Consider the following 12534-nt stretch of genomic DNA (forward strand, 5'->3'; position numbering starts at 1 on the left):
ATGGTGTTGATTTAAATGCCCCTGTACACAACCTTAGTGTCTGATATTGAATCGTGTCTAACCTTTGTAATGTCGTTTTTGCTGCTGACCCATATACAATGCACCCATAATCCAGAACTGATCTGATCAAACCCGTGCAGATGGCCTTCATCGCTGCTCTGTCAGCCCCCCACTGCTGTCCCACCAAACACCTCATCACATTCAGTGCCTTATCTATTACTTTTTGAATATGCACCTGCCATGTTAGTTTCTCATCATACCATATCCCCAAAAACCTAAACTGTTTCACTCTCTCTATTTCCTGGTTGTATAATTTTAATTTAATTTCATTATTAATTCTTTTATTTGTAAAACACATTATTTAGTCTTCTGAACAGCAAATTCAAAACCCCATTTATGTGACCATTCTTCCACTTTCTTACGGATTCCAGCATTTTCTTTACCACAAACTCTACATTTCTACCCCTTTTCCAAATTGCTCCACCGTCTGCAAATAATGACACTCCCATTCCATTCTCTACCCCACAAAAGTATAATTTATCATTATGGAAAATATTTGTGGGCTCACTATACTCCCTTGCGGTGTTCCATTTTCTATTTCAAATTTTTTGGATTCTCTCCTTCCTAGTCTTACTTGAATTATTCTTCTATTTAAAAAGTCTTTAAACCATCTAAATATTCGGCCTTTGATTCCTAATTGCTTAAGTTTTATTAGCAATCCTTCTCTCCACATCATATCATTTGCTTTTTCTTGCTCAAAGAAGACCGCAACTACACTCTCTCTGTTAACCTGAGCTTTCCTTAATTCATTTTCTAAGCAAAGAGCTGGGTCCAGAGTATTTCTCCCTCTCCTGAACCCACTCTGATACCTAGACAAATATCCTTCCTTTTCATTGTGATATATTAATCTTTCATTTATCATTTTTTCCATTATTTTACACATGTTTGACGTTAATGAGATTGGTCTGTAATTTTTTGGATCTGAGCATTTTTTTCTATGTTTTTGGTATTGGTATTACAACTGCTTCTTTCCAGCTTAGGGGCAACTTACCTAATTCCCACACTTTGAGTATAACTCCAGAATTTTTTCTTTTGCTGATTCCCCAAGATGGTTTAACATGATATAAATAATTTCATCCTTTCCTGGTGCTGACATCTTTGTTTTCCTCAGAGATCAATCCAGCTCTGTAACAGTAAATGGTTTATTAATTAAGTTGTCTATGTCTTCTTCCTCCTTTAATATTCCTTAATTTCCTGCTAATGTGTCTTCCCCTTCTCTTTTCCCTTCCCCACTGATGTTGTCTTCACTATGAATTTTGAGTTTTAGCAAGCATCTCTGCCTTTTCTTGATCCTTCACTGCTATTATTCCCCCTTCGCTCAAAACTGGATAACCCCGCTGTTGTTTACCCCCCTTCATTCTTTTAATCATTCTCCACACTTTCCCAATTTCTGTCTCCCTTCCCACAGTATTACAAAATCTTCTCCAGTATTCCTTCTTTGCATCTTTTATTATTTTCCATACACTGCCTGCGCTTTTTTATATTCTATAAAATGTTCCTTTTTATAATTTTAAATGCTTTATTTCAAGCTTTTATTGCTTTGCTACATTCTTTTGTCCACCAAGGAACAATCTTAATCGTATGGCTACTTTTCTTCTTCTTTATAGATTTCTCTGCTGCCTCTAAATGGCTTTACAAACATACTCATGTACTTCATTCACATTTTCATTAACCAGAATTTTTTCCATTTCTTGCTCAGTTATCATGTTTATTCCAATCTGCACTATTGAATGCCCATGTTTCAAATCTTGTTACCTCCCCCTCATATTCAATTCCAATATCTACCATTATCGGGTAATGATCGCTGCCAATTGTTGTATTTCTAATAACCTCCCATGTACAAGTACTTGCCAGCGTATCAGATACCAGTGTCAGATCAATGGAGGACTCTACCCCTGTTCTCGCATCTATTCTTGTTCCACTTCCATCATTCAAGAATACAACATTTTTTATTTCCATAAATTCCTCCACAACTATACCATTATTGTCATTGTGTTTGTCCCATAACGTACTATGGGCATTAAAATCACCACAGCATATTAACTTTCCTTGTTACTCTTTTGCTATTTCTCCCATTATTTCACTTGTTTGTAAAAATTCATTATTTTTATATTCTCTGTTTTTGTCCAAACGTCAATCAATAAATACTCTCACTCTCACTTGATTGTAAAAATTAATTATTTTTATATTCTCTGTTTTTGTCCAAACTTCAATCAATAAATACTCTAGTTCATCCCCTCTTTTTAAAAATCTGTACTGCAGTCCCTGCTTTATAAATATAACACATCCTCCTCCATTAACCTCCCCTCGATCCCTGCGGACACCCATGTAACCTTTTATAATGAACTCTAATGAAGGTTTTAGCCATGTTTCCTGTATACATATAATGTCTGGCTTTCTTGAGAGATTCTGAATGAATCCTTTAAACTCCTGTCCATTTGCTAAAAGGCTACTTGTGTTCCATTGCAGAATTTTCATTATGTCCCCTCAGCTTGACTGCCTGGTTTCCCTTCAGCTTCAAGTCCCTAGTTGATGTGCTCCCATGTCAAATTCTTGATCCCCAAAAATCTTTCTGCTCCTTTTGCTATAATTTTTATTTTCTTTCGTTTGACCTGATCCGTGCAGTTGATAATGTAAGTGATGAACAGAATAATATTATCTACTAATACCACTGTTTCTTTGTCCTTCGCTTGTTCGACCACCGCTGTCAAACTTGTGTTCCCCATTTCCATTTGTTGTCTGGGTTTTTGTCCTTTTACTTTATTGATTGCTTCAGCATAACTGATGTCGTTTGCAGTTTTTATTTTTTGTATTTCCACAGCCCTTTTCCTGACTTCACATCCTCCATATGTGACTCTATGCTGTCCCCCACAATTACTGCATTTGTCCTGCATTCCCTCTCTACACTCCTCGATTCTATGGTCCCCACTGCATTTAGGACACTTCTGTTTCCCCTTTGCACACCACTGCTATGTGTCCATTTTTCTGGCATTTATAACAGCGAAGTGGGGCTGGGACATGTGGTCTTACTGGAAATATCATTGGTCCAACCTTCACTTTTCGTGGCAGTTCGCTCTCATTAAATTCTATTAGAATAGATAAACTGTCCACCCTTTCCCTATCACTATTTCTCTGCAATCTCTTCATTCGGTTAATCTCTCCCCCCACCATGCTTTTCTTGAGTCTCTCCAAGTCCTCCTCCACCGGAATACCTATTATCACTCCTCTTGTCACTTAACTCTCTCCAGGAACTCTTCTTTCATTCACAATCTTCTTGCATATGTTTTCTACTCGCATTGTTTTATTTTTTTGTTCTTCTGTTTTAACTTTGACTAGTAGACTCCCATCCCTCTATCTTCTTTTTTAACTCCTTCGCCAGATTTATCAGGCTAATCGGTATATGTAAATCTTCCGTCTTCCATCCATCCACCCATCCATCGTCTACCACTATATCCATTTAAGGGCCATGGGGGTGCTGGAGCCAATCCCAGCTAACATTGGGCGAGAGGCGGGGTACACCCTGGACAGGTAGCCAGCCTATCGCAGGGCCACATGCAGAGACGGACAAACCATTCACTCTCACATTCACACCTACGGGCAATTTAGAGTCTTCAATTAACCTAACCCCATTCTGCATGTCTTTTGGACCCACGCATACACGGGGAGAACATGCAAACTCCACACAGAAAGGCCCTGGTTGGTCCGAGCTGTTCTCCTTCAGACCCATTTTGTTGTTTAGGCTAGTCGCCCTCAGTCCACCATTTCCCCTTCCTCGTTGGCTACCTACGTTAGTCCAGTTGTCAAAATCCATGTCATCGTCATCATCATCTACCAGTCACAAACCAGTTTATGCCAACCACCACTTCCAGAGCGTTCAGACTTCAACTCCTCCTTTCTTATATGACGCCATAGCGTCCAACCAGTAGATCGACAAAAACTTGCCCAAACTTGTCAGACAATGCCAGCCCAAAACCCCCCGATCACTACCTGCTAGCTCAAAAAAACAGCTTAGTACACAAACCTCCCGCAGTCCGCTATGGTGCATCTTCTTCTTCTTCTTCTCTTATTTCCTTACGAGTAATGAAATATTACTGCCACCTGCTGTCCAACAACAGAACACATCGACGAGTCGAATTGTAAAAAAGGCCATGCCTCTATGCACACTCTGTTCGTGTTACCTTTTAGCAGTAAGTGTATTTGGACAGTTATCCTCTGTCTATTTACAGTTTTTCTCGATTGCACACATTTCTTGAAATAATGCTCCATTTCCCAAAACTCTAAACACATTTTGCATAACTGCACACTCATTTTCACAAACTTCAAACTTCCATGTCAAAACCAAAAGAAATTAGAAAAGGCATCAAATTCACACACTACATATGGCCATTACAGTTTTTCTCAATTGCTAAAACACAATTTCTGAAACCTTGCTCCATTTTCTGGAAACATTAAGCATAAAACCTCATCTTCAAGCACTATTTACAAAACCTCTGACTCCTCTCGCAAAATGAAACGTTCGCCTCAAAACTGTTTTACATGTGTTCAAAATCAAACACTGCTCTCAAATCATAAACAAAGTGATCAAAATGATATACACTATCAAGCAGTCAGTTAACCATACACTAAAAAATAGAAAACACATTGTTCAAAACATATAGTTCTCAGGGAGAAGTACATTTTTAATCTCAAAACAAATTTCATATTTTTCCGTCATTGTCTTTTGATGAACGAAAACATGTTCTATCACAGTAGCTCAAAATTGATCAGAAATTACTACTCTGCTTTACTCTTTGCAATTTTTTTTGTTCATCCTGCTCCTTGTACCCCTACTTTTACAGTACTGTACCCTGCATCTCACAAACTTGGTGTAGGGTTGTCTATCATATACTTTCCATCTCCAAGAGGAGAAAAACTCCTCAATCGTATTCAGGAAAGGCGAGTATGGAGGGAGGTACAAGTTCATAAACTGCCCATTGACGTTAAACTATTCCCTTACCTGAGCAGCTCGGTGGAAACTGACATTGTCCCACACTATCACATAGGTGGGAATGGGACTCTCATTTAGCTCTTGACCCTGCTGCTCTTGAACCTGCTGCTCAAATAAAATATCTCTTAGATTGGCAATAAATCTTAGAAGGTGCTGGGTGTTATATGGCCCGAGTGTAACATGGTGATGTAGAACACCATGGTTGCTGATAGCAGCACAGATTGTGACATTGCCACCTCGTTGACCAGGGACTTCAACAGTGGCCCGCTGTCCAATCATGTTTCGGTCTCTCCTTCTACTCTTTGTTAGATTGAAGCCTGCTTTATCGACAAAGATGAACTCATAGGGTCTGTCCAAGTCAAATATTATCTTTGTAGAAATACAATATACTGTATGTAGAATTGTGTAAGTCGTACAGAGACAGTGCTATACTGTAGAGTACAATTCGGCCTACTGTATGCACTTCTGATTCACATACATTGTATGTACTGAAGAGTAATGTCATTCACATAGTACTATGTGTTAGTACTGTAGACAATCTGGATTACAGTAAATGTTTCTGAATGTACACTTACTTGCACATACTGAGCTCGCAGTTCTTTCACCCTTGGTGAGTTGCACTCAAAAGTTACTCTGTATACTTGTTTCATTCGCATCCTGTTACGATGGAGGACACGGTCAATTGTGGAAATGCTCACACTGTTGTTTCCTTGGAAGTGTGTGTTGTCTTGTATCACTCATTCCTGGATAGTCGTTTTACTCGTTCCTGGATAGTCGTTTTACAGTATCTTGAAGGACCATGCCCACTTTAACGGCCTCTTGCTCCCGAGTGAATATAGTTGTCCTTCCACCTGCATGTGGCAGCCTTGCAATTCTACAAAAAGTAGATGTGCAGTTACAAAATACTCATGCAGTACAATACATACAGTGATGAACTTTACAAATGTCTTTTGAAACAGCTGCATATAGTGTAGTACACTAAATTTGCAATTACAAAAATACAGTAGTATACTGTACCTGTTCTCTTCTCTGAATGTCCTTACTATGGTGGACACAGAAAATCGGCTCAAATTGGGTTGCACTTGAAGTCCTGCTTCCCTCATTGTCAGTCCATGGACAAGAACATGGTCTATGACTGTTGCTCGAATTTCATCAGATATTTCCACTCTTTGTCTTCCTCTTCGTCCTCCTCGTCGCCCACCTCGCATACGCACTCGTCCTCGTCCTCTCACATTGTTTCTTCTATCCATTGTCAGACTTTGTCATTCCCACCTTCAACAACCTGTTTGCTCTATGAACTGGCTTATATTGGTTGTGTCACATCATTTGAAACAGGTGAAATCAATTTTGAGGGGTTGTGTTCAATCAATGACATGTGTTATCTATTTGTATTTGATTGTTGCCTCTTGTGTTTACCAGTATGGATGACATGTGCATTAGAGTGCAGAATGTGTTTTGAGAATGACAATGTGTTCAGAGTTTTGCTGAAAAGTCTAAGTGAGATCTGCAAACTGTGTTTTACCATGTGAAATGGTTTAAGGTATTGACAACAGACTGCACAATTAGCTAAATGAGTTCAGGCAACTGAGAACGTTGTTCAGCCAATGGGTTTTACTGTTTTAGCAATTGAGAAAAACTCTAAACACTGGTGAGATCAATTCAAAACACTTCCATAAAAACCTGTTACTGCAATGAATGACGCCTATGGTTTTACCCCTGAACAGCAACTCTTTACCGATGAAAAGACACAACCAATGTATTCATTTTGCACTTTTTTATTCCTTACAGTAATGTAATGTAGAATAGAGTACAATAATTTCCTGGCCAACCACAAAAAAATAACTTAATACTGTAATGATAACCTAACATAAGAAAAAGAAAATGGTTTGTACATGAAGTGGAAATAATGTTGTTGGCTATAACCATATTCACAATTTCCCCCCTCTTACGCTTCTGAAAATTAACATCTTCTGCCTCCAACAGGTGGTCGTCTCTCAGTTCTGCAAAAATATAAGTACTGATGGGAAACCATCCAATTTACAAACTAAGAGCATTCACTAATTACTGTACCTGAATGTGATATGGTAGAGCAATTCAATGCATTTCAGATACATTCTTTGCCCAGCCTCCCTCATCCACATCGCATGGAGGACATGGTCAACAAGAGTTGCATGAATTTCATCTGAAACAATGTGTCTTCTTCCTCCTCTTCCTATTCCTCTGACTTCATGTGGATCCATTGTTCCAAAACTAGTAAACTGCCCCATGGCCCATTAATCTATCTATCCTGAGGTTCTGATTGGTGTGTGAACAATTTTGACTCCAGTGTTTCCATCTGGGGAGTTGTGTTCTAATTGTGTTCAAGTTGTGATGACTTGAGGTAATGATATTGAATGCAGTGCTCCCTGAATGAGCACATGGTGTAGCCAATGATAAATGAAGGGATTTGTGTTTAGACTTTTGGGAAATGTGTCTGTCTTTTGGTAGATGGCGTTATGGTTTGCGATGTTTAGTTAATGGGTCTAGGAATGGTGTGTAAGCAATCGAGAAAAACTGTAATGATGTGATTCAAAGCTGAATGCTAGCCTGCATTAGTATTACTGAGTTGTGTAACAATATTCTGCTAGCTACAGTTGTGTGTGTTTTAACTTGCTACATTTGTGTTGTTTAATCTTCATTCTAATTCTTGATAAGGCGAGACATTGACTTACTTGACCACATTTGAAGATCCAAAACCGCACTGAGACCACGACCCGGATAGAGAAGCACAATTTCTGAGAAACCACATACAGACAACTAAAGGAATGATCACAACAAGGCCTGGTCATTGGAACCATTCTCTGTAAAGGCAAACCAATAGTTCTTACCGGACTCTACACAGCCATTCTAACCATCACACGACTCGTGCACTATTTTTCACAAAGTGAACCTATGGATGGTTGTTTCCGCCACCGTGAAGAAAAAAAAAAGATGTTGCAAGTCATTATAATGAGAAACCTTTTCGAGATGATGACGTACTAATTCAAAAATAATGAGATATGTCCAAAATGCTCGACGACATGACAGCTCCCCGAAAGTGAAGTCAAATCTTCTGGATTTCCCCCTGGTGGCTTTTTGCAACATAGGTCATAAACACAGTCTCCTAGGTCAAAAGGTCAAAACCATGGATTTTTTATTTCCCTTTACATTGATGCTGAATTTTCCCTCTCCTACTAAAATGTATTGTTTCTTCTTTACTTATTCTTCTACCAAAACAAATCAATACTCTATTGTCAATTTGATCCTATTACTAGCAAAGTCACATATTCATAAACCCACCCAGTCAGGTGCTGACTTCTCAGCTCCGGGTGGGTCTGTCGTTGTGCTATTATTTTCTTGCAGCTGGGAGTACGCCCTGGATGGGTCTTTGGAAAACTGGCCATTTATTCTTTTGACCTCTTCCTCTTGGCCTGTGAGTCTATGTTTGGCAGTTTCTAGAGCCTCACTTGTTATACCTTTTTTCCATCCAGGACCTGGATGTCATGTCACCTTCTTCTGCTCTCTCTATTATTATTATTATTATTATTATTATTATTATATAAAATCCCTTCAAGTTTTGATCATGGCTTCCAGCCTTCTTGTCCATGGGGTTATGGAGATATATATATATGTACACACACACACACACACACACACACACACACACAAACATGTCAATCAAAGCAAAAGGAACACAATGACAGAAAATAACGTTGTTTTTGTTATGTGATTTCAAAACCCAGCTGAAATGGTTATTTATTTCCTCCGGCAAAAGTAGTTACAGTGAAATTGCATTTTCTGACACATTAATACACTGCTGGAAGAGCCACCAGAGGCAATTTAGGGTTAAGTGTCTTGCTCAAGGACACTTGGGCATGCGGACTCACTAGCCCCCCACTTTATGTGCCTGGCCCACATTTGTTTTAAGTCACGGAATCACTGTATCCCAGTTTCAATCCCTCCACAACTCTCTAAGACATTAGGTAAAACTACAGACCATATTGAGATGGGATCACACACACACACACACACCACAACACCTGTCCATAATTTAGTAATGACAACTGAGTACTTATGGGTTGGAATTTCAAATTCAACATGTTGATGGGCGTCACGGCTGCTGTGTTCCATCACAAGATAATCTCTAGTTATGTGTCCGTTTTTAATCCATGTATCTGAGAACAATCAGGTATTGACCAGAAGTCTACTGGTCAGCCGGTTATGAACCAAAGAGTATTTCTAAAGCCTTGGCTATGGGAATTTAATTAATATGTAAATTGACTGTTGAAGTGCTTTCTTTACTTTTCTACGGTGTTACACTGAGGATCATACCCAGCACCACTGCAATAAGACAAATGTCCCTGCTGACTCCTTGTTCAGTCAGTCTGAGATCTTAAACTGGGACTGCTTCCTAAATCCTTTTAGGCTTAAAGCACTCACCCTCTTTATAAATGCAGCTGAAATGTTCTCTTTGTCCACAAGATAGCAGCACAGGATAGTTAAACACAGACTGGCTCAAGTTTACTGGGATCGTCATATTCTCTCCATCTTTAGATTACTCTTTATGGCAGCAAAAATACCCAGCATTGTACAGTAATATGATTATACCATATCAATATCTATATATATTTGAAGTACATGGTCGTAAATAGCATTTCTCAGCGAGAGAAGTGAATAAAACATTTTTTTAATATTTGTCTTGATCAAAAATTATTTATAGGATGTTTGAGCAACAACAAATTTCTACTTGTAATTATGTAAATGTTTAAATTCGATAGAAGAGGATAATTTGATGTAAAGCTCACAAGATTACTTGTTTAATGATGGACCAGGTGGATCGATTATGATAAGAATAAACTGGAGATGCTACTCCAGCAGTGCCAAAAAAGAAATAATTATTTGGGAATAAAAGACTGTGGTGGAATAACAGATATGAGCGTGCTGGTATAAATTGCCCTCCTCATTGAACTTCCTCTGGAACTTCATAACTCACTCTGATTGGTTGGTTAAACGCTTAAATTGATTGCATTACATGTGTGACAACCTTACAAAGACTTAAAGATCTAAACAAATGCATAATATGAAGTTAAGTGTGTTTAGTGTGACATTCCACACTGACGGACACTATATAAAAGGCCAGAAAATGTGCTCGCTGTGCTTCAAATGACATCAAGCACACCATCACAGTGTTAGAAAAATGCTGTCGGTTTCACAGCACTGATCAGCACCACCTACTGTTTACCAAAGTCAAACTGTGAGTGTGCAGTCAATGTGAACAGCAAAGTTGCGTTCACTGATGGACTATGTCAGTACCTATGTTTACCTAGTTTTCACCTCTGTACATTAGTTAGTTTGTTTGTTGGAAGTGTGGGGCAAGAGAGTACCCATTGAATTTTGGCACAGGAATTTTTTTTAGCACTTTCTTAAACATTCAATGGTAGAATGTGACAAATTGAGGGGGACTGATATCAATGAGTGTGTGTAATTTGGTGCGGCTTGATATGATTTAAGGGGACTGTTGGACCTTGGCGGAAGAGTGCTCTGTGATGTTTCTGTGACCTGGTGAATGCAGGTAGCTGCTAATGCTATGAAACACTACAGTGAGTTTATGCTGCTTGTTTTTCCTGTTACTTACATTACACCAAGCACCAAGCTCTCTTCCCCTGCAGTATCACACAGCCATTAATTCATCCTGAATGGGCTTCAAGGCAACAGGAGCTGGACCACTAGTGGATTTATTCAATTGGGGCCTTTGTGGATATTATCAATTATCAAGCAGGGGAGGCACACATACACTATGGAAGGTAACAGCAGTTCTGTGTATATTGTGTGCGTGTGTGTGTGTGTGTGTGTGTATGTGTGATGTGTATGTGCTGGTGCATGGTATGGCCATTGAGCGATGAACACAGGTTATCACAAGGTCACCACCTCACAAGTGGTGGTATGTGTGAGGCCATGTGTGTTGTGAGTGTGTGTGGTTACTTGGGTAGCAGTGAGAGGAAAGAAGTCTAATTAGAGCATTAATTAAGAAATAAAGGACTTATTGAATAAATCCTGAAGTAATTAGGAGCACACTCTTAAGGCAGCTCCCCTTTCTGTCCTTTTGTCACTGTGACAATGCTGCTGTAACTTTTTACTAATAGACCAGTTAGCTCAGTATCACTGAAAGAGTGGCAGCCCAGACATCACTTCCTGTTAATCACTACCTTCTTTGCATAAATATGCACTGCTCAAAAAAGGTGATTAAGAGAACACTTAATCATTCATCACAGTGAGTTAAACATTTTAATACTGTATAATTTGATATGATGCTAAACTGTTCTACATATCCCTACCTCATAGCCGCCGTGAGAACATACCATCCACGATAAGACTGGTTTAAATTTTTAGGCGATATAGAAGTGTGATAACATGATATCAATGATATAGCGACGGAATGACGTATGGCGCATTTACGTTCCCTCGTGCGCATGCTCTCAACAGCGACACAAGTCCAAAGATGTCTGAGAACAAGAGAAGCGCGTCAGCCCGCGCAGCAACAGCAAATAAAGACACATGTTGCAAGAACTTGACTACTTGCCATAATGTTTTTATTCATTTGCCAGGACCTGTCTGTCTACGTCACGCATCAACGTAATGGTGCCTGTGTTTTGATATGAGCTAGCGCTTCGCATGCATGGTTAACGTCCGAGCCACAGAGTGAAGCATGGACCGGGATGAACAGTCAAAAGTCTGGCTGCAAATCGGGTCACACCTTGAATCTGGAAAAACATTTAAGGCAGCACGATATTGATTTGAGGCAGTGCACGATGTTGATGTCCTGCAGTCTCTGAGTGTGAGTGTTTTAGCTTGCGCATCTCCCCCCACTGCTGAAAAAGAGAAACTTAATCAGAGAGCAAAGTAGCGCTACCAGGAGAAGATAAAGGAAATTAACTTAATTGATCCCTACTAACACAAAGAGTGGTTGCGTGATCTGGTCGAACTATTGCACCTTACTTTTCCAGATGTGTTTTCCTACCTCATTTGTGTTATGAGTGCATACACATCTGAGCAATTAAAAAATTGTTAAATCTCCCACCTGCAGTTCACCAATGGATGGGTGCAGGACCTGTAGTTCTTCAGAGAACCATCGTTCACACAAAGGTAGGTTACCTTATGGTTATGGCAACACTAGTCATTACAGTTTGTCTTTAACTTAGGCCACATGTTGTTTACTTTCAATAAGTGCTTTCCAGCTAAAACACTGTATATTTTGCACTCTCATCACCTCAACGAACCAATGGTGATCCTCAGCTTCAGTGCCGAAGTGGAGTCTTGCACACACGTTGGGGCTCTCCTGTTAAAATTAAAGCAACAGTGTGAATATGGGGGACCAACAATGTTACTGATATTCCAGCCTCCTGGATGATGCCTACCATTGTGGACAAGGTCCAACCGGAGGTGGGGTATAAGATCGACTACTCCTCTGG

Source organism: Scophthalmus maximus, chromosome 9 (genome assembly GCF_022379125.1).
Source record: "Scophthalmus maximus strain ysfricsl-2021 chromosome 9, ASM2237912v1, whole genome shotgun sequence".
Classification (NCBI taxonomy): domain Eukaryota; kingdom Metazoa; phylum Chordata; class Actinopteri; order Pleuronectiformes; family Scophthalmidae; genus Scophthalmus; species Scophthalmus maximus.